The sequence below is a fragment of the Canis lupus genome, chromosome X (assembly GCF_048164855.1).
Source record: "Canis lupus baileyi chromosome X, mCanLup2.hap1, whole genome shotgun sequence".
Lineage (NCBI taxonomy): Eukaryota > Metazoa > Chordata > Mammalia > Carnivora > Canidae > Canis > Canis lupus.
The window spans coordinates 31,920,554-31,939,617 of NC_132876.1; the positions used below are offsets into that span (position 1 = coordinate 31,920,554).

The window sequence follows — 19,064 nt, forward strand, 5'->3', positions numbered from 1 at the left end:
ACAATGATGTAAAAGAATGTGCATGGGGATCCCTGGGTGGCTCAGCGGTTTGGCACCTGCCTTTAGCCCAGGGCGTGATCCTGGAGTCCCGGGATCGAGTCCCGAGTCGGGCTCCCGGCAGGAGCCTGCTTCTCCCTCCTCCTGTGTCTCTGCCTCTCTATCATAAATAAATAAATCTTAAAAAAAAAAAAGAACGTGCAGCAAAGGAAAAACACTCCTCAAAAATGATTGCCATGTGATTAAGGTTGTAAGTGATACAGAATTAGAAGGTAGATTGAAAAAAAAAATGAAAAAAAAAAAAAAAATGAAAAAAAAAAAAAAAAAAAAAAAAAAAGAAGGTAGATTGATATCTTTGTGAATTTAGCTTTGTACAGGGCATTAGACCTTTAGGATTAATTAGTGTGTTGATTTGAAATCACAAGTTGGACTGTTATGTATTGTTATCATGTGATTTCAAGTCCACTTGTTTATGATAAAGACAAAGTTTTTAGAAATAACATTGCTTTGATATAAGAATGAAGTAAGTCAGGTTAGGATGTTGTCCTCTCACCTGTTCCCACTGTTAAGAACTCAATAGCTCAGCTGCTGTGGGGCCCTGCTGGGGGCATATCAGTAAAAACATATAAGGAAGCAACTATAACAAGGGGACATTTGACAGTAAATACTGCATTTATGAGGACAATCCAAGTGTTTGGTCTTAGAGAAGCAACATTCCACTAATCTAAAATAGCTCTCTGACAACCTTGTGGCAATTAGCTCCTGTTTCTGGTAAAAGTGAATCTTCTACAAGCAGTAGCAAAAGCCACAGCTTTGAGAAAAAAATCCTCTTGCCAATCACAATGGTGCCATCAATCCCCAGCAAAACACTCTAACAGAGGGTCTTTACTTTTGCGCTGGTGGGTGGGCCTCGGCTTTCAGTTGACTAAGCAGTCTCTCCTGAGTACAACTCCTATAAAGGCACACCTCAACTATGTTCGGACTTTATTCCTTTCATAGAACAATAGTGTGATTAATCTATCATAAATTTAGAGTATGTTATTTCTCTACTGGCTTATGAAAGAAATATTATCCTGCATGCTATTGGCTTGTAAAATTCTCACAGCAAACCTCTTCTAAATAAATTGTTAGCAATGTAAAATTCTCACAGAAAACCTCTTTTTTTAAAGATTTTATTTGTTTATTATTAATGAGAGACACAGAGAGAGAGAAGCAGGCTCCATGCAGGGAGCCCGATGTGGGACTCCATCCCAGGCCTCCAGGATCAGGCCCTGGGCCGAAGGGGGCGCTAAACCGCTGAGCCACCCAGGCTGCCCAGAAAACCTCTTCTAATTAAATTGTTAGCAAAGACAAACTCAGTCTCCGAATATTAATTTGCTTTCCAAAACAAAGTATTACCAAAGTCCCTATACTCAGGGAACTAGTTCCACAGACTTTTTCTTGCTAATCTAAATTTAGATAAAGAAAAGGACGTACCACTCTTTTTTTTTTAGGACGTACCACTCTTGATTCAATATGCCTTCAGGCAGAGACCAAGCAGATTAAAGTTGTAAAAATTGATAATTTATGCCAACTTGTCAGAAGTCCCAGAACCTCAGAGCTTCAGCAGTCCTAGGGAGAGCAATGTCCATCCAGTTAAAATTTATCCTGCCACCTACGACAACTGTTGGAGAATAAAAATTTCTTCCACCTTTCAAGATTCTTCTTGCTGGTCTAAGAATTAAACTAACATGAGACAGATCAAGAGAAGAAAATCAAAACTATGTACCTACAAGGAATCCACATAGAGTATCCAAACACAGTCAGGCAAAACAAAGTGTATATTTCATTCTGTACTAAAGAGAAACAGATATGGGTTAAGAATGTCAAAGGAAAAGAAAGCAATTCACAGGTGGATGAAAAAGAGTAAATATTTGTGAAACTAATGCTTGCTGGTCCATATAAGAACAATGGGACGTGATATGACTTTAAACAAACAGGTCTTGCTAGGTTCCTCCCTATCATACTTAGTTCATATTATACTGTAGTTACCTATGCTGATATTCCTGTCTTGGAACAGGTCCTCTACCTAAATTCTTTTAGGCAATTAAAAAGAAGGTCAAAAGTTCTTCCTGAGCTTTGTATTTCATAAAAATAATCATACTATAACAATTCACAGCGAAAGACTCATTTTAGGGTGGCAAACTTTGAATCCTTATATTTACAAGACCAAGCAAATAGAAATATATAGTCCAACTAATATAGGAAATAACAAGTGTTTGTGAGGATGTAGAGAAAATGAACCCCTCATGTTTTGTTCATGGGAATATAAATTGATGCAACAACTGTGAAAAACAATATGAAGATTCCTCAAAATATTAAAAATACAAATACCAGGGACACCTTGGTGGCTCAGCAGTTGGGCGCCTCCCTTTGGCCCAGGGTGTGATCCTGGAGTCCTGGGATCGAGTCCTGCATCAGGCTCCCTGCATGGAGCTTGCTCCTCTCTCTGCCTGTGTCTCTGCCTCTCTGTGTCTCTCATGAATAAATAAATAAAATCTTTAAAAAATATACAAATACCATATGATCCAATAATTCCACTAGTGGGTATTTACCCAAAGAAAACAAAAACACTAACAACACTAACAAAAAATATATGTACCCTATATGTATTGCAGCATTATTTATAACAGCCAAGAAATGAAAACCACCCAAATATCATGGGATTGTATTATATGTGGGAATATAAAAAAAAAGAACAAATGAAAGGAATAAACTCATAAACAAAGAGAACAAACAGATGGTTGCCAGAAGGGAAGGTGAGGGGATAGTCAAAATACATGAAAGGGATTAAAAATGACCAACTTCCAGTTATAAAATAAATCAGTCATGGAGATGAAAAGTATGCCATGGGGAATACAGTCAATCATACCGTAATAATACATGGTGACAAATGGTGACTATACTTATCGAAGTGAGCACTGAATAATATATAGAATTGTCAAATCATGATGTGGTACACCTGAAACTAATATAACATTGTATGTCAACTGTACCTCCATAACAGATTTTTAAAAAGAAAAAAATGAAATACATGACCTGAGTTAAATTTGAATTCCACATTAAAAATGAACATACTTTTGGCTAAGTATTGTACGGGCAAAAAACTTTTCCCTTTTAGATTTTTCAGCTGCTTTAATAATTAAATTGATAAAAAACAGATTAACAGAAGAAAAACAAATAAACAAAAATATGAGAATCACCAGGAGTGAGGTATTTGAGGCTTGTGTATCATAACAGACTAAGGAGAAGGGGGTAGGGGCCTAGGGCTTCAAGTGTGAAAAAGACAACTCACAGGAAGATGAGAAAGACAAATGTTTAATAAATAAATGTTTACCATACCATGCAGATAAGGCTTTCTGATATTAAAAGCCATCTCTATTAATAGAAGTCCTCTTCTTACAGGCCCCATATCAAAATTCTTTTAGGCAAGAAAGCTCTTCCTTTGTCTGGTGGTCTCCAAGTCTTCAGCTCCAAATGATCCACAAGCCAAAGTGACACATTCTGAGGTGGGTTATTCTCCCCTTCAACAAAAAATCTTACCTTTAAGAAGACTTCCAGTGCAAGAAAGAACTGAATAGTTTATAAAAGTTAGACTACAATAATTGCAGCCAGCGAAGCTGAGGGCCAGCCTGACCCCCCGATCCAAATGCAGCAATGTGGCTCAGCCACAACAGGAAGGTACACACAACCCACACAGGGGACAGCCCTGGAGTATATTGATTCTGGTGACCAGGATCCCTCCTGATCACTAAAGGGCACACAGGATGCCTTCCACATAAGGCCACTACTTCTAAGAGCATGAGACACACATAGCTGACTCACTTAATACATAGAAACACAAAGGGTAAGACAAAATGAGAGGACAGAGGAATATGTTCTGAAAGAAAGAACAAGAAAAAGACCTAAGTGAAACAAAGGAAAGCAATTTACCTGACAAAGGGTTCAAAGTAATGGTCATAAAGTCACTCACAGGATTTAAGAGAACAATGGATGAATTCAGTGAGAAATATAACAAAGAGATAGAAAATACATAAAAGAACCATTCAGGGCTGATGAATGCATTAACTTAAGTGAAAAATACACTATAGACGGAATAAGCAGCAAATTAGAGAATAAAGAAGAACAATCAGCGAGCTGGAAGACTGTGTAACAGAAAGCAACCATGAGGAGTAGCAAAAGGAAAATAGAATTTTTAAACATGAGAATAGATTAAGGTACCTTTGTGATAACATGAAGCATAATAGCACTTGCATAATGGAAGTCCCAGGAGAAAAGAGGAAAAGATAGAAAAATAACTTGAAGAAATAATACCTGAAAACTTCCTTAATCTGGGGAAGAAAAGATACATAAGGTCCAGGAAGCACAGACAGCCCCAAATAAGATGAACTCAAGGTGGTCCACAACAAGACACACAATTTTTTTAAAGATTTTTTATTTATTCATTCATGAGAGACACAGAGAGACAGGCAGAAACATAGGCAGAGGGAAAAGCAGGCTCCTCACAGGGAGCCCGATGCGAGATTCGATCCCTGACCCCGGGATCACATCCTGAGCCAAAGGCAAACGCTCAACCACTGAGCCACCCAGGCATCCCAAGACATGCAATTATTAAAATGTCAAAAATTAAGGATACAAAGAAAACCTCAAAGCAGCAAAAGAAAGCAGTTCCACGTAAGGGGAAAACAGTAAGGCTATCAGCTGACTCTTCTTTTCTTTTTTTTTCCAGCTGACTTTTCAATAAAAACTGTGGAGGCCAAGACAATGGGATGATATATTCAAAGTGCAAAGGAAAAAAATCTACAGCCAGAAATGCTCTACTGGCAAGGTTATCATTCAGAATTAAAGGAGAAAGAGTCTCATAAACAAAACGTAAAACAGTTCATCACCACTAAACCAACTATACAAGAAATCTTAAATGGACCTATTTAAGGAGAAAACACAAGGCCATAATTAGAAGTAAGAAAAATTTATTTATTTATTTATTTTGTTTTTTAATTTTATTTATTTACCCATGAGAGACACAGAGAGAAAGGCAGAGACACAGGCAGAGGGAGAAGCAGGCTCCATGCAGGGGAGACTGATGTGGGACTCGATCCTGGTACTCCAGGATCAGGCCCTGAGCCAAACGCAGATGGGCTTAACTGCTGAGCTACCCAGGCATCCCAAAGTAAGAAAATTTCGAAAGGAAAAATTTCACTGGTAAAAGCAAACATATAATAAAGATATGAGTTCCATACCTAAATATGTATTTAGGTAGTATAAAGGATTAAAAAAAACAAAAGTAATAAAATCAATTATATCTAAAAACTTAGTCAAGGAATACATAAAATAAAAACATAAAATATGACATCATTCACATAAAACATGCAAGGGGGGAGGGCAGTGGCCTGGGTGGTTTAGGCCAACGTTCTGTTAAGTGTCTGCCTGTGGCCCAGGTCATGGTCCCAGGGTCCTGGGATCTGCTCTGCATTGGGCTCCCTGCTCTACAGGCAACCTGCTTCTCTCTTGCTCTCAAATAATTAAAGTCTTTTTAAAAAATGCAAGGGGGAGAACAAATGTAGTGCTTTTGAAATGTGCTCAAACTTAAGTGACCACCAATTTAATATATATTGCTATACAGTAAGTTATAAATGAACATCATGGTAATCACAAACCAAAACCCTGGGATATTCAATAAATAAAGACAAAGGAATCCAAGCATAACCCTAAAGAAAGTAATTAAACATCAAGGGAACGGTGCAAGAACAGAAAGAAAAGCCAACTATAAAAACAACCAGAAAACAATGAGCGAAATAGCAATAAATATATATGTATCAATAATTACTCTAGGGGGACGCCTGGGTGGCTCAATGGCCAAGCGTCTGCCTTTGGCTCACGGCGTGATCCCAGGGTCTAGGGATTGAGTCCCACATCGGGCTCCCTGCAAGGAGCCTGCTTCTTTCTCTGCCTTTCTCTGTGTCTCTCATGAATAAATTTTTAAAATAATAATAATAATTACTCTAGGGACACCTGGGTGGCTCAGTGGTTGAGCGTCTGCCTTTGGCTCAGAGCATGATCCCAGGGTCCAGGATCAAGTCCTGCATCGGGCGCCCTGCAAGGAGCCTGCTTCTTTCTCTGCCTTTCTCTGTGTCTCTCATGAATAAATAAATTTTTAAAAACTAAAAAAAAAAAAAATTACTCCTAATGTAAATGAAGTTAAATGCTCCAATCAAAAGACATATGGTGAAAAAAAAGACAGGGTGGCTGAACTGATAAAAAAGAAAAACCGGGAACCCTGGGTGGCGCAGCAGTTTAGCGCCTGCCTTTGGCCCAGGGCGCGATCCTGGAGACCCGGGATCGAGTCCCACGTCGGGCTCCCGGTGCATGGAGCCTGCTTCTCCCTCTGCTTATGTCTCTGCCTCTCTCTCTCTCTGTAACTATCATAAATAAATAAAAAAAATTAAAAAAAGAATTTAAAAAAAAAAAAAGAAAAACCAGGGATCCCTGGGTGGCGCAGCGGTTTGGCGCCTGCCTTTGGCCCAGGGCGCGATCCTGGAGACCCGGGATCGAATCCCACGTCAGGCTCCCGGTGCATGGAGCCTGCTTCTCCCTCTGCCTGTGTCTCTGCCTCTCTCTCTCTCTCTCTGTGTTAGACTATCATAAATAAATAAAATTAAAAAAAAAAAAAACCATGACCCATCTATATGCTGTCTACAAGAGACTCACTGCAGACCTCAAGACACATACAAACTGAAAGGGAAAGAATGGAAAAAGATATTCCATGCAAATGGAAGCCAAGAAAGAAAAAAGAAACTCTGAGTAGCAATGATTGTATCAGACAAATTAGATATTAAAGACTATAGCTCAGTATCACTAAGTATCAAGGAAATGCAAATCAAAACCACAATCAGGTATCAACTCACACCTGTCAGAATGGCTTAAATGAAAAACAAAAGAAACAGGTGTTGGCAAGAATGTGGAGCTAAAGGAAGCCCTATGCACTGTTGATGGGAATGCAAACTGGTGCAGCTACTGTGGAAAACAGTAGGACGGTTCCTCAAAAAACTAAAAATACAATTACCATATGATCCAGTAATTCCACTACCAGGTATTTACCCAAAGAATACAAAAATGCTAATTTGAAAAGATATAGGCACCCCTTTATTACACTATTATTTACAGTAGTCAAATTATGAAAGCAGTCCAAGTGTCCATCAATGAATGAATGGATTAAGAAGTGGTATCCAGGTGCTTGGCTGGCTCAGTCAGTAGAGCATGTGACTCTTGATCTCTAGCTCATGAGTTCAAGTCCCACACTAGGCATAGAGAGTCTTTAAAATACATATATATATATATATATACACACATATATAAAAATATACATATTTTATACATATTTTTATTTTAATGCACATATTAAAATATACATTTTATATATGTAAGTGGTGTATATATATATAAACATACACACACACAATGTAATATTACTCAGCCATGAGAAAGAATAAAATCTTATCATTTTGCAATAGTATTGATGGATCTAGGGGTATCTAGGTGTCTCAATTGGTTAAGCATCTGACTTCATCTTGGGTCGTGATCCCAGGGTCCTGTTATCAAGCCCTGTAACAGGCTCCCTCCTCAGTGGGGAGCCTGCTTCTCCCGGTCCCACTTCCCCAACTTGTGCTCTCTCTGTCAAATAAATAAGTAAAAGTCTTAAAAAAACAAACAAACAAACAAAAAAATACAAGGGCACCTGGGTGGCTCAATAGTTGAGCATCTGCCTTTATAGCTCAGGTCCTGATTCCTGGGGTCCTGGGATCAAGGACTCCCACATTAGGCTTCCCACAGGATGCCTGCTTCTCCCTCTGCCTATGTCTCTGCCTGTCTCTCTGTGTCCCTCATGAATAAATAAATAAAATCGTTAAAAAAAAACAATATGGATGGATCTAGAGGATGTAATGCTAAATGAACTAAGTCAGGAAGAGGAATACAGGGATGCCTGGGTGGCTCAGTGGTTGAGCGCCTGCCTTCTGCTAGGGGCGTGATCCTGGGGTCTGGGGATCGAGTCCCCTATCAGCTCCCTGCATGGAGCCTGCTTCTCCCTCTACCTGTGTCTCTGGCTTTCTCTCTCTCTGTGTCTCTCATGAATAAATAATTTTTTTTTTTTAAAAAAAAGGAAGAGAAAGACAAATATCCTATGATTTCATTCATATGTGGAATTTAAGAAACAAAACAAACCAAAAATGAAAAATAGAGACAAACCAAGAAAACAGACTCTCTCCCCTATTGAGAACAAACTAATGATTATCAGAGGGGAAGCAGGTGGGGGAGATAGGTAAAACAAGTGAAGGGAATTAAGAGTACACTCACCATGAAGAGCATTGAGCAATGTATACAATTGTTGAATCTCTATATTATACACCTGAAACTATACTGGAATTTAAATCAATCAATCAATCAAAGACTGTAATAAGTAAGAAGGGCATTACATATGATAAAAGCATAAATCTAACAGAAAGAAATAACATTTATAAATATCTATACACCTAATATAGGAGCACCTAATTATATAAAGCAAATATTAACAGGCATAAAGGGAGAAATAGACATCCAACAATAATGGAAGACTTATCAATGGACAGATGATTGAGACAGAAAACTGATAATGAAACAGCACCTTTCAATAACACACAAGGCAAGATGGACTTAACAGAGATATACAGAACAATCCACTCAAAAACAGCAGAATTCACATTCTTTTCAAGTGCACATGCAATATTCTCCAGGACAGATCTCGTTAGGCCACAAAACAATTTCAATAAATTTTAGAAGACTGAAGTCATAAGAAGCATCTTCTCTGCCCACAACATTATGAAACTAAAAATCAATTATTAAAAAAAGAACTAGAAAAACAAAACAGACATGCTACTAAATGTGCTATAAAACTAAAAGCTAAACAACATGCTACTAAACAACATATGGGTCAATGAAGAAATCAAAGAGGAAATATAAAAAATAACTGGAGACAAATGAAACTGAAAACAATTCAAAATCTATGGGATACAGCAAAGTGGTTCTAAGAGGGAAGATTATGGCAATACAGGCTTACCTCAAGAAACAGGAAAAATCTCAGTCTAACATAAACATACCTAAAGGAGCTAGTAAAGAAGAGAAAATGAAGCCCAAATTTAGCAGAATCAATGTAATAATGACGAATGGAAACAAATAAAATTATAGACCAAAAACATGATATTAAAGGTCAAAGGAATTAGGAACTGATGCTTTGAAAAGATAAACAAAATTGATAAACCTTTAGTCAAATTAAGACAAAAAAAGAGAGGGCTCAAATACATAAAATCAGAAATGAAAAAGAGGTTACAACTAATACCACAGAAATACAAAAGATTATGAGAATACTATGAAAAATTGTCAGTAAATAGGACAAATTAGGGAGAAATGCATAAATTCCTAGAGATAGACAATATTCCCAAGAACAACCAGGAAGAAACAGAAAATCTTAACATAACAATTAGTATAATGGAATTGAATACGTAATCAAAAAACTCCCGACAAACATAAATCTAGGACCAGGGGTATCTGGCTAACCGTTCAGTCACTATAGCTTGCAACTCCTGATGTTGGGGTAGTGAGTTCAATCCCATGTTGGGTGTGGAGCCTACTTACAATAATAAATAGTCTAATTAATTAATTAATAATAAACCCCCATAAATCCAGGACCAGCTTCACAGGTGAATTCTACCAAACATTTAAAGAAGAATTTTTTAAAAATATTTTATTTATTTATTTGATACAGAGACAAAGAACATGAGTGGAGGAAAGGGGCAGAGAAAGAGGAAAAACACAAAGCAGACTCCCTGCTGAGCAAAGAACCCAACACGGGGCTCGAACCCAGGACCCTGAGATCATGAACTGAGCCGAAGGCAGGCTCTTAACTGACTGAGCCACCCAGGGTAACTTTAAGAAGAATTAATACCTACTTTTCTTGAACTATTCCAAAAATACAGAAGAGGAAAAAATGCCTCCAAATCATTTTACAAGGCTAGCGTTACCCTGATACCAAAATCAGAGAAAGACACTGCAGTGAAAGAAAATTACGAGTCAATATCCCTAATGAGCATACAGGCAAAAATCCCCAACAAAATATTTGCAAAATGAATTCAGCATCACATTAAAAGGACCATTCACTACGATCCAGTGATATTTATTCCAGGGATGCAAGCATGATTCACTATCTGCAAATCAATCACTGAGATACACCACATCAAGAAATGAATGAGAAAAATCATGTGATCATCTCAACGGAAGCAGAAAAAACATTTCATCATATTCAGCATCCATTAATGAGAAGCACTCTCAACAAAGTAGATATAGAAGGAACACACCTCAACACAATAAAGGCCATACATGACAAACAACAACCATTGTACTAATGTCAAAATCTGAGGGTTTTTTTTAAGATCAGGAAGGCAAGGATTCTTTTTATGTAATACATTGCTGGAAGTACTAACCACAGAAATAAGACAAGAAGAATACATAAATGGCATCCAAATGGGTAAAGAAGAAGTAAAACCGTCACTATTTGCAGATGATATAATACTATATATTATATAGTATACTATATATAAAAAACCCTAAAGACCACCAAAAAAACTACTAGAATTAGGGGAACCCTGGGTGGCTCAGCGGTTGGACACCTGCCTTCGGCCCAGGGCGTGATCCTGGAGTCCCGGGATCGAGTCCCACATCGAGCTCCTTACATGGAGCCTGCTTCTCCCTCTGCCTATGTCTCTGCCTCTCTCTGTGTCTCTCATGAATGAATGAATGAATGAAATCTTTAAAAAAAAAAACCTAAAAAAAACCTACTAGAATTAATAAATTAAGTAAACATGTAAGATACAAAATCAATAAACAAAAAAAAAACAAAATCAATAAACAAATCTGTTGTATTTCTACACAATGACAAAATATCAGAAAGAAAACTAAGAAAACAATCCCATTTACAATTGCACTAGAAAAATTGCTTAGGAATAAATTTAACCAAGGAGGTGAAAGACTTGCAGTCTGAAAACAATAAAACACTGATACAAAAAAAAAAAAATTGAGGGTGCCTAGGTGGCTTAGTGGTTGGGCATCTGTCTTGGGCTCAGGTGGTGATCCCAGGGTCCTGGGATCAAGTGCTGTATCAGGCTCCCCACAGGGAGCCTGCTTCTCCCTCTACCTATGGCTCTGCCAGTCTCTCTGTGTCATAAATAAATAAATAAATAAATAAATAAATAAATAAATAAATAAATAAATAAATAAATAAAATCTTTTAAAAAATTGAACACAACATTAAAAAATTGATTAGAAGAATTAATATTCTTAAAATGTCCATACTATCCAAATCAATCTACAGATTCAAAGCAGTGCCTATCAGAATACCAACAGTGTTTTTCACAGAATTAGAACAAATGATCTGATCCTAAAATGTGTATGGATCTATGAAAGACCTCAATAGCCAAAGCAATCCCTGAGAAAGAAGAACAAGGCTGCAAGTATCACAGTCCCAGATTATACTACAATGTTATAAAATCAACAGTACATTTGTCCAAAAAATACATAAAGATAGTCAATACACATTAAAAGATGCCCAACATCACTAGTTATCAGGGAAATGGAAATCAAAACAACTTGAGGTATCACCTCACACCAGTCAAAATAGCTAAAATCAAAGTCAAGAAATAATAACTATTGCTGAAGATGTAGAGAAAAAAAAGGAAACTCATGTGCACTGTTTGTGGAAATGTAAATTGGCGTAACCATTGTGGAAAACACTATGAAAATTCCTCAAAAAGTTAAAAATAGAAGGGTACCTGGGTGGCTCAGTTAGTTAAGCAACTGTATTTGGCTCAGGTCATGATACCAGGGTCCTAGAAGCGAGCCCCACAGGGGGCTCCCCGCTGAGCAGGGAGCCTGCTTCTCCCTCTCCCTCTGCCACACTCCCCATGCTTGTATTCTTTCTCTTTCTCTCAAACATATACATAAAATTTAAATTTATTTTAATTTTTAAAAATTAAAAATAAAAATACCATGTGATCCAGTAATTCCACTACCAGGTATACACCCGAAGAATACAAATACAATAATTCGAGAAGATATATGTACCCCTATGTTTACTGCAGGATTATTTACAAACTCAATATATTGAAGCAACCTGTGTGCATTGATAGATGAATTTTTTTAAAAAAAGATGTGAAATATACATTCAATGGAATATCATTCAGCCATTAAAAAGAAAAAAATCTTCCCTTTCACAAAAACATGGATGGACCTAGAGGGTATTATGCTGCATAAGATAAATCAGACAGAGAAAGACAAATACCATATGATGTCACCTGTACATGGATTCTAAAAAACAAAACAAATTCAAAAACAAACAAATAAAAAACAGAAACAGACTCCTAAATACAGAGAAATACTCCTAAATACAGAGAACAAACATATAAAAAACAGAAACAGATTCCTAAATACAGAGAACTCCTAAATACTCCTTCCGCCAGAGGAAAGGGAGGAAGAGATAGAATAGGCAAAATAGGTGAAGGGAATGAAGATGAACAAACTACCAGTTATGGGACGCCTGGGTGGCTCAGCAGTTGAGCGTATGCTTTTGGCCCAGGGCATGATCCTGGAGTCCCAGGATTGAATCCCGCATCGGGCTCCCTGCATGGAGCCTGCTTCTCTCTGCCTGTGTCTCTGCCCCTCTCTCTCTCTGTGTCTCTCATGAATAAATAAATAAAATCTTAAAAAAAAAAAAAGGGACGCCTAAGTGGCTCAGTGGTTAAGCATCTGACTTTGGCTCAGGGCGTGATCCTGGAGTCCTGGGATCAAGTCCCACATCAGGCTCCCTGCATGGGGCCTGATTCTCTCTGCCTGTGTCTCTGCCAGTGTCTCTGCCTCTTTGTGTGTCTCTCATGAATAAATAAATAAAATCTTTTAAAAAAATAAAATAAAAATGAAAAATAAAAAAAAAACTACCAGTTATAAAATAAATGTCACAGGGGCGCCTGGTTGGCTCAGTGGGTTAAGCGCTGGACTTTCGGTTTCAGTGCAGGTTGTGAGATAGAGGCCTGAACCAGCCCTGAACCATACATTGGGCTCTGCATCCAGCAGGGAATCTGCTTAGATTTTCCTCCTCTGCCCCTCCCCCATCACTCTCCCTCTCTCAAATAAATAAATCTTCAAAAAAATAAATATCAGAGAGGAAAGGTATAGCATACAAAATATACTCAATAATATTATATTTTTGAATGGTGACAGTAACTATGCACATGAGCATTGCATAATGCATTATGTAGAGAATTCTCCAATCACTAAATTGTATACTTGAAACTAGTAATATTGTATGCCAGCTATTTCATATTCTCTTTTTTAAGATTGATTGATTGATTGATTGATTGATTGATTTATGATAGAGAGAGAGGCAGAGACACAGGCAGAGGGAGAAGCAGGCTCCATGCGGAGAGCCAGACGTGGGACTCGATCCCGAGACTCCAGGATCGCGCCCTGGGCCAAAGGTAGGCGCTAAACCGCTGAGTCACCCAGGGATCCTCTATGTCAGCTATTTCAATAAGCAAAACGTAAAAAAAAAAAAAAAAAATTAATGAAAAAAACTGAATGGCCACAATAGCCAAACTGTGGAAGGAGCTTCGGTGTCCATCGAAAGATGAATGGATAAAGAAGATGTGGTTTATGTATACAATGGAATATTACTCAGCTATTAGAAATGACAAATACCCACCATTTGCTTCAACGTGGATGGAACTGGAGGGTATTATGCTGAGTGAAGTAAGCCAGTCGGAGAAGGACAAACATTATATGTTCTCATTCATTTGGGGAATATAAATAATAGTGAAAGGGAATATAAGGGAAGGGAGAAGAAATGTGTGGGAAATATCAGAAAGGGAGACATAACGTAAAGACTGCTAACTCTGGGAAACGAACTAGGGGTGGTAGAAGGGGAGGAGGGCGGGGGGTGGGAGTGATTGGGTGACGGGCACTGGGGGTTATTCTGTATGTTGGTAAATTGAACACCAATAAAAAAAAACTGAAGATGAAACAAATTAAAAGATAGATATACTATGATTATAGATCAAAAGAATGAATATTATTAAAACTTCTATAATACATAAAGCAACTCACAGGTTGTTTTTCTTTTTTAAGATTTTATTTATTTATTCATGAGAGACACAGAGAGAGGCAGAGAGAGAGGCAGAGACACAGGCAGGGGGAGAAGCAGGCTCCATGGGAGCCCGACGTGGGACTCGATCCCGAGACTCCAGGATCGCGCCCTGGGCCAAAGGCAGGTGCTAAACCGCTGAGTCACCCAGGGATCCTCTATGTCAGCTATTTCAATAAGCAAAACGTAAAAAAAATTTTTAATGAAAAAAACTGAAGATGAAACAAATTAAAAGATATATATACTATGATTATAGATCGAAAGAATGAATATTGTTAAAACTTCTATAATACACAAAGCAACTCACAGGTTGTTTTTTTTATTTTATTTTATTTATTTATTCATGAGAGAGACAGAGAGAGGCAGAGAGAGAGGCAGAGACACAGGCAGAAGGAGAAGCAGGCTCCATGCAGCGAGCCCGACGTGGGACTTGATCTCAGGTCTCCAGGATCAGGCCCTGGGCTGAAGGCGGCGCTAAACCGCTAAGCCACCCGGACTGCCCCAACTCACAGGTTTAATTCCATCCCTGCGACCCCTGGGTGGCTCAGTGGTTGAGCAGCTGCCTTCAGCTCCGGGCGTGGTACTGAAGTCTCTGGATCCAGTCCCATATCGGGCTCCCCTCGGGGAGCCTGCTTCTCCCTCTGCCTATGTCTCTGCCTATCTCTCTGTGTCTCTCATGAATAAATAAATAAAACCTTTTTTTAAAATGTCATCTCTATGAAAATACCTATGGTGGGTTTTTTGTTTTGTTTTGTTTTTCTGTTAAGCTTTATTTTAATTCCAGTGTAGTGACAGTGTTATATTAGTTTCAGGTGTACAATATAACTCAACAATTCCATATAATCACCCAGAGCTCATCAAGACAAACGCACTCCTTAATCCCCATCACCTACTTCATCCATCCATCCATCCACCCATCCTCTGGTAACCATCAATTTGTTCTTTATAGTTAAGAGTCTGTTTCTTGGATTCTCTCTCTCTCTCTCTCTTTTTCCCGTTGCTCATTTGTTTTGCTTCTTAAATTCCACATATGAGTATATAGCATTATAATCCCTAGCACCATCCATGTTGTTGCAAAGGATTTACAGAATTAGAATAAACCTAAAACTTCCTTGGACTACAAAAGAACCAGAATAGCCAAAGTAACCTTAAGAACAAATCTGGAGGTCTCACAATCCAAGATTTCAAACTGCACTACAAAGCAACAGAGAATGGTACTGGCAAAAACACAATAAATCAAGAGAACATAACACCCCAGAAATTAACTGAAGGTTATACGGTCAATTAATCTATGACAAAGGAGACAGGAATTTACAATGGGGAAAAACAGTCTCTTCAATAAATAGTGCTAGGAAAACAAACAACCACATGCAAATGAATGAAACTGGATCAGTTTCTTGCACAACACACAAAAATAAACTGAAAATAAAGACCAAAATGAGGAGTGCCTGGTGCTATAGTCCATTAAGCATCTGACTCTCATCTCAGGTCTTGATCTGTGTTCTAAGAGTTCCAGGCGCTGTGTTGGGCTCTAAGATGGGCATGGAGGCTGCTCAAAAAATAATAATAATAAAGGGGTGCCTGGGTGTCTCAGTTGGTTAAGCATTTGGCTCAGATCAAGATCCCAGGGTCCTAGCATCAAGACCTGCATCTGGCTCCCCGCTCAGAGGAAGCCTGCTTTTCCCTCTTCCTCTGCAGTGCCCCCACCACCACTGGTGCTCCCACACTCACTCTGTCAAATAAATAAATAAAATCTTAAATAATAACAATAAAATAACGATAAAGTCCAAGATGTAATATCTGAAAGCATAAAACTCCTAAAAGAAAACACAGACAGTAAATTTACAGACATCAGCCATAGCGATAATTTTCTGGATATGTCTCCTCGGACATGGGAAATAAAAGCAAAAATAATTAAATGGGGCTATATCAAACTAAAAAGCTTTTGCACAGTAATGGAAATAATCAACAAAACAAAAAGATGACCTCTAGAATTGAAAAAATATTTACAAATTATATATCTGGTAAGGAGTTAATAATCAAAATGTATAATAAATGCATGGAACTCACCACCAAAACAAAAATCTAATCAAAACAGGGCAGAGTACCTAAACAGACATTTTTCGTAAAAAAAACAAAACAAAACAAAACAAAAAACAAACAAACAAAAAAACACTACATATGGCCAATTGACACAAGAAAATAAGTTCAACGTCATTAAGTTATCAGGGAATGCACATCAAAACCACAATATCCAGGATGCCTGGGTGGCTCCGCAGTTAAAGCCTCTGCCTTTGGCTCAGGATGTGATCCTAGAGTCCTGGGATCCAGTCCCAGGCAGAGCTCCCTGCAGGGAACCTGCTTCTCCCTCTGCCTGTGTCTCTGCCTCTCTCTGTGTCTCTCTCATGAATAAATAAGTAAAATCTTAGAAAAACAAAAAAACAAAACCACAATATCACCTAACACCAGTCAGAATGCCCAGGGTCGAAAAGAAAAAAAGTAAGTGTTGCACAGGATGTATCGAAAAGGGAACCCTTCTGCAATGTTGGTGGAAACATAAACTGATGCAGCTGCTGTGGGAAACAGTGTGGACAATCCTCAAAAAACTAAAAACACACGTATCATGCAATACAGTAATTCTACTTCTGAGTATTTACCAAACAAAAACAAAAACATGAATATCGAAAAGATGTATTTACCCTTATGTTTATTCCAGCATTATCTACAATAACAAAGATATAGAATCAACCTACACCTCCACCCAAGGAAGACTGGATAAAAAAGATGTGGTATATAGACACAATGGAATATTTTACTTAGCCATACTGAAGAATGAAACCTTACCATTACTGGTAACGAAGATAGATCCAGGAGGTATTATGCTATGTGAAATATCAGAGAAATAAATAATACATGATTTTACTTATAAGTGGAATCTAAACAACAAAGCAACAAAGAACCAGAAAGAGAATAAAAAATGTAGAGAACAAACGAGGTTGCCGAAAGGGAGGGGGGATGGGCAAAATAGCTGAAGAGAATTAAACAGTGCAATTCAAGTAGAAAATAAATACGTCTCCCAAATGCAAAGTATAGCACAGGGAATATAATTAATGAAAAAATAATAACATTCTATGTTAACAGATGGTTAACTACACGTCCATGGTGAGCAATTCCAAATACATATAATTGTCGAATCACTACGTCGTACAACTGAAATTATTAATATACTATTTTAAGTACATTTCAATTAAATTTTTAAAGATAAAAACAAAGAACATAATACATATAAATTAAAATAAAATAATAAATTACATAAAAACAATGATACAATGGAAAATACATTGTAAAAGTAGACAATAATAAACATAAATAATGGGGAAAATACACGATAAAACGAAGTAAAATAAACAAAAATCAAAATTAACTCTATTATAAAAATAAATGATAAAATAAAAATAAACAGGTCTCGTTCTACAATCTGACGCTTAAATTTCACAAATAAAAGAAAAAGCACGAGATCAATCAAGATACATACCAGAAGTGGTTTCAAAAATTGCTATTTCCACGCAAGGATCGTGCAGTCATAGGTGAAGATGGTGCCCCACTGGTCCTGAGAACACACCTCGAGAGGGAGATGCAGGATTGGGGCGAGGGCCCCACAGCTAAGGGCTGAGGCCAACCAGGTCTCTGCAGGCAGGAAGGAGGTGAGTCACGGCGCCGGCTACGCAGAAAGCCAGCGGCTTGGCCGGGCGGGGGGGCGGGGGGACGGGAGTCGGGGGGCGGGGGCGCCTGGAAGGAAGGCTCTGCTGCTCCCGTCCCGAGGCGAGACCCTGGAACCACGGCGAGCGCAGGAGGGGGCCGCCCGGTCTGGGATCCGGGAGCTCCCGGACGCCTGGGCTCACAGAACCCGCGGCGGCACCACAGCCCAAACCTGGGGGACCGGAGGAGACATTTTGGGTGCACCGGCAAAACTCGTCCCCAGGGCTGGGGTCGTCCTGGCAACCAGAAGGGTGGTGTGTGCCAGTGTAAGTAACCCGGTCGGGCAACAGGTTCACGGCCTGGGTTCCGCAGGAACCCCTCTCGCCCCCCAAGTCCGAGTGCACGGAAAGCCGGGTCCTTTCTCCGCCGCGGGCTCGGAAGGACCGCCCGCAAGGACGACGGGCCGCGGGGCCGATGTCGCGGAAAGCCGCGGGGCAGCCGGGAGCTGGCGACCGAGCGCCGCCGGGCCCCCCCGCCCCCGGGGAGCGGGGCCGAGGGAGGACGCAGAGCCCGGCGCCGGCCTAGACGCGGGTCTCGGCTCGCGTTCCCTTCGCGGACGCAGGCACCGCCCGCCCGCCCGCCGCCCGGAGGCTGGCGCCGCGTGTCCGGCACCCAGAGGGCGGGCACCGGCCGCCGCTTGCAGAGCGCCCGCCGCGCGCGGGGCTGCCGCTTCTCCGAGAGCCCAGTGAGTAGCCCCTCAGAAGTTTCCCTTTCCCGCCCCCGGGGGGGCCTCGGCTCCTCCCCGCGCCTGGGGCTCGGCCCCGCCGGGAAGCCCACCGCTCCCTCCCTGGAGGCCGCCGCCACCCGGGCTTGCAGGGCGCTGTGGTCCGGCTGCGGCGCGGCGGGGGGGAGGGGGAGCCGGGGCCCCGGGGCCCCGGGTGGGCCTTCGGGAGCCTGCAGGCGGGCCGTGGGCGCTTGGGGAACCTCGCAGGTGGGCCCGGCCTCCTGATGGCGGCCCAGGGACGCGGCCGCACGGACGCAGACCCCCTTGCCTTTCCGGATGGACGGCACCGGCCGTCACACGGACTGACCCGGTCCCACACGCGAAATA

General features: G+C 40.0%; 1 protein-coding gene and 1 long non-coding RNA gene across 5 annotated transcripts in view; one reads left to right on the plus strand and one right to left on the minus strand.

Moving 5' to 3' along the window:
- The window catches only part of LOC140627503 (uncharacterized), an 84,051-nt gene extending 65,814 nt beyond the window's left edge, over window positions 1-18,237 (minus strand). Inside the window, exon 1 of the long non-coding RNA XR_012026212.1 lies at window positions 17,790-18,237. This is a non-coding gene — a long non-coding RNA (uncharacterized lncRNA). The remainder of the gene's footprint in view (window positions 1-17,789) is intronic.
- LOC140627500 (uncharacterized) overlaps window positions 18,017-19,064 on the plus strand; it is a 41,007-nt gene continuing 39,959 nt past the window's right edge. For 3 of the 4 annotated variants that reach the window (XM_072815865.1, XM_072815867.1, XM_072815866.1), the window contains exon 1: window positions 18,296-18,698. The gene's annotated coding sequence lies outside the window, so the exon portion shown is untranslated. The other variant, XM_072815868.1, reaches the window with a different exon arrangement.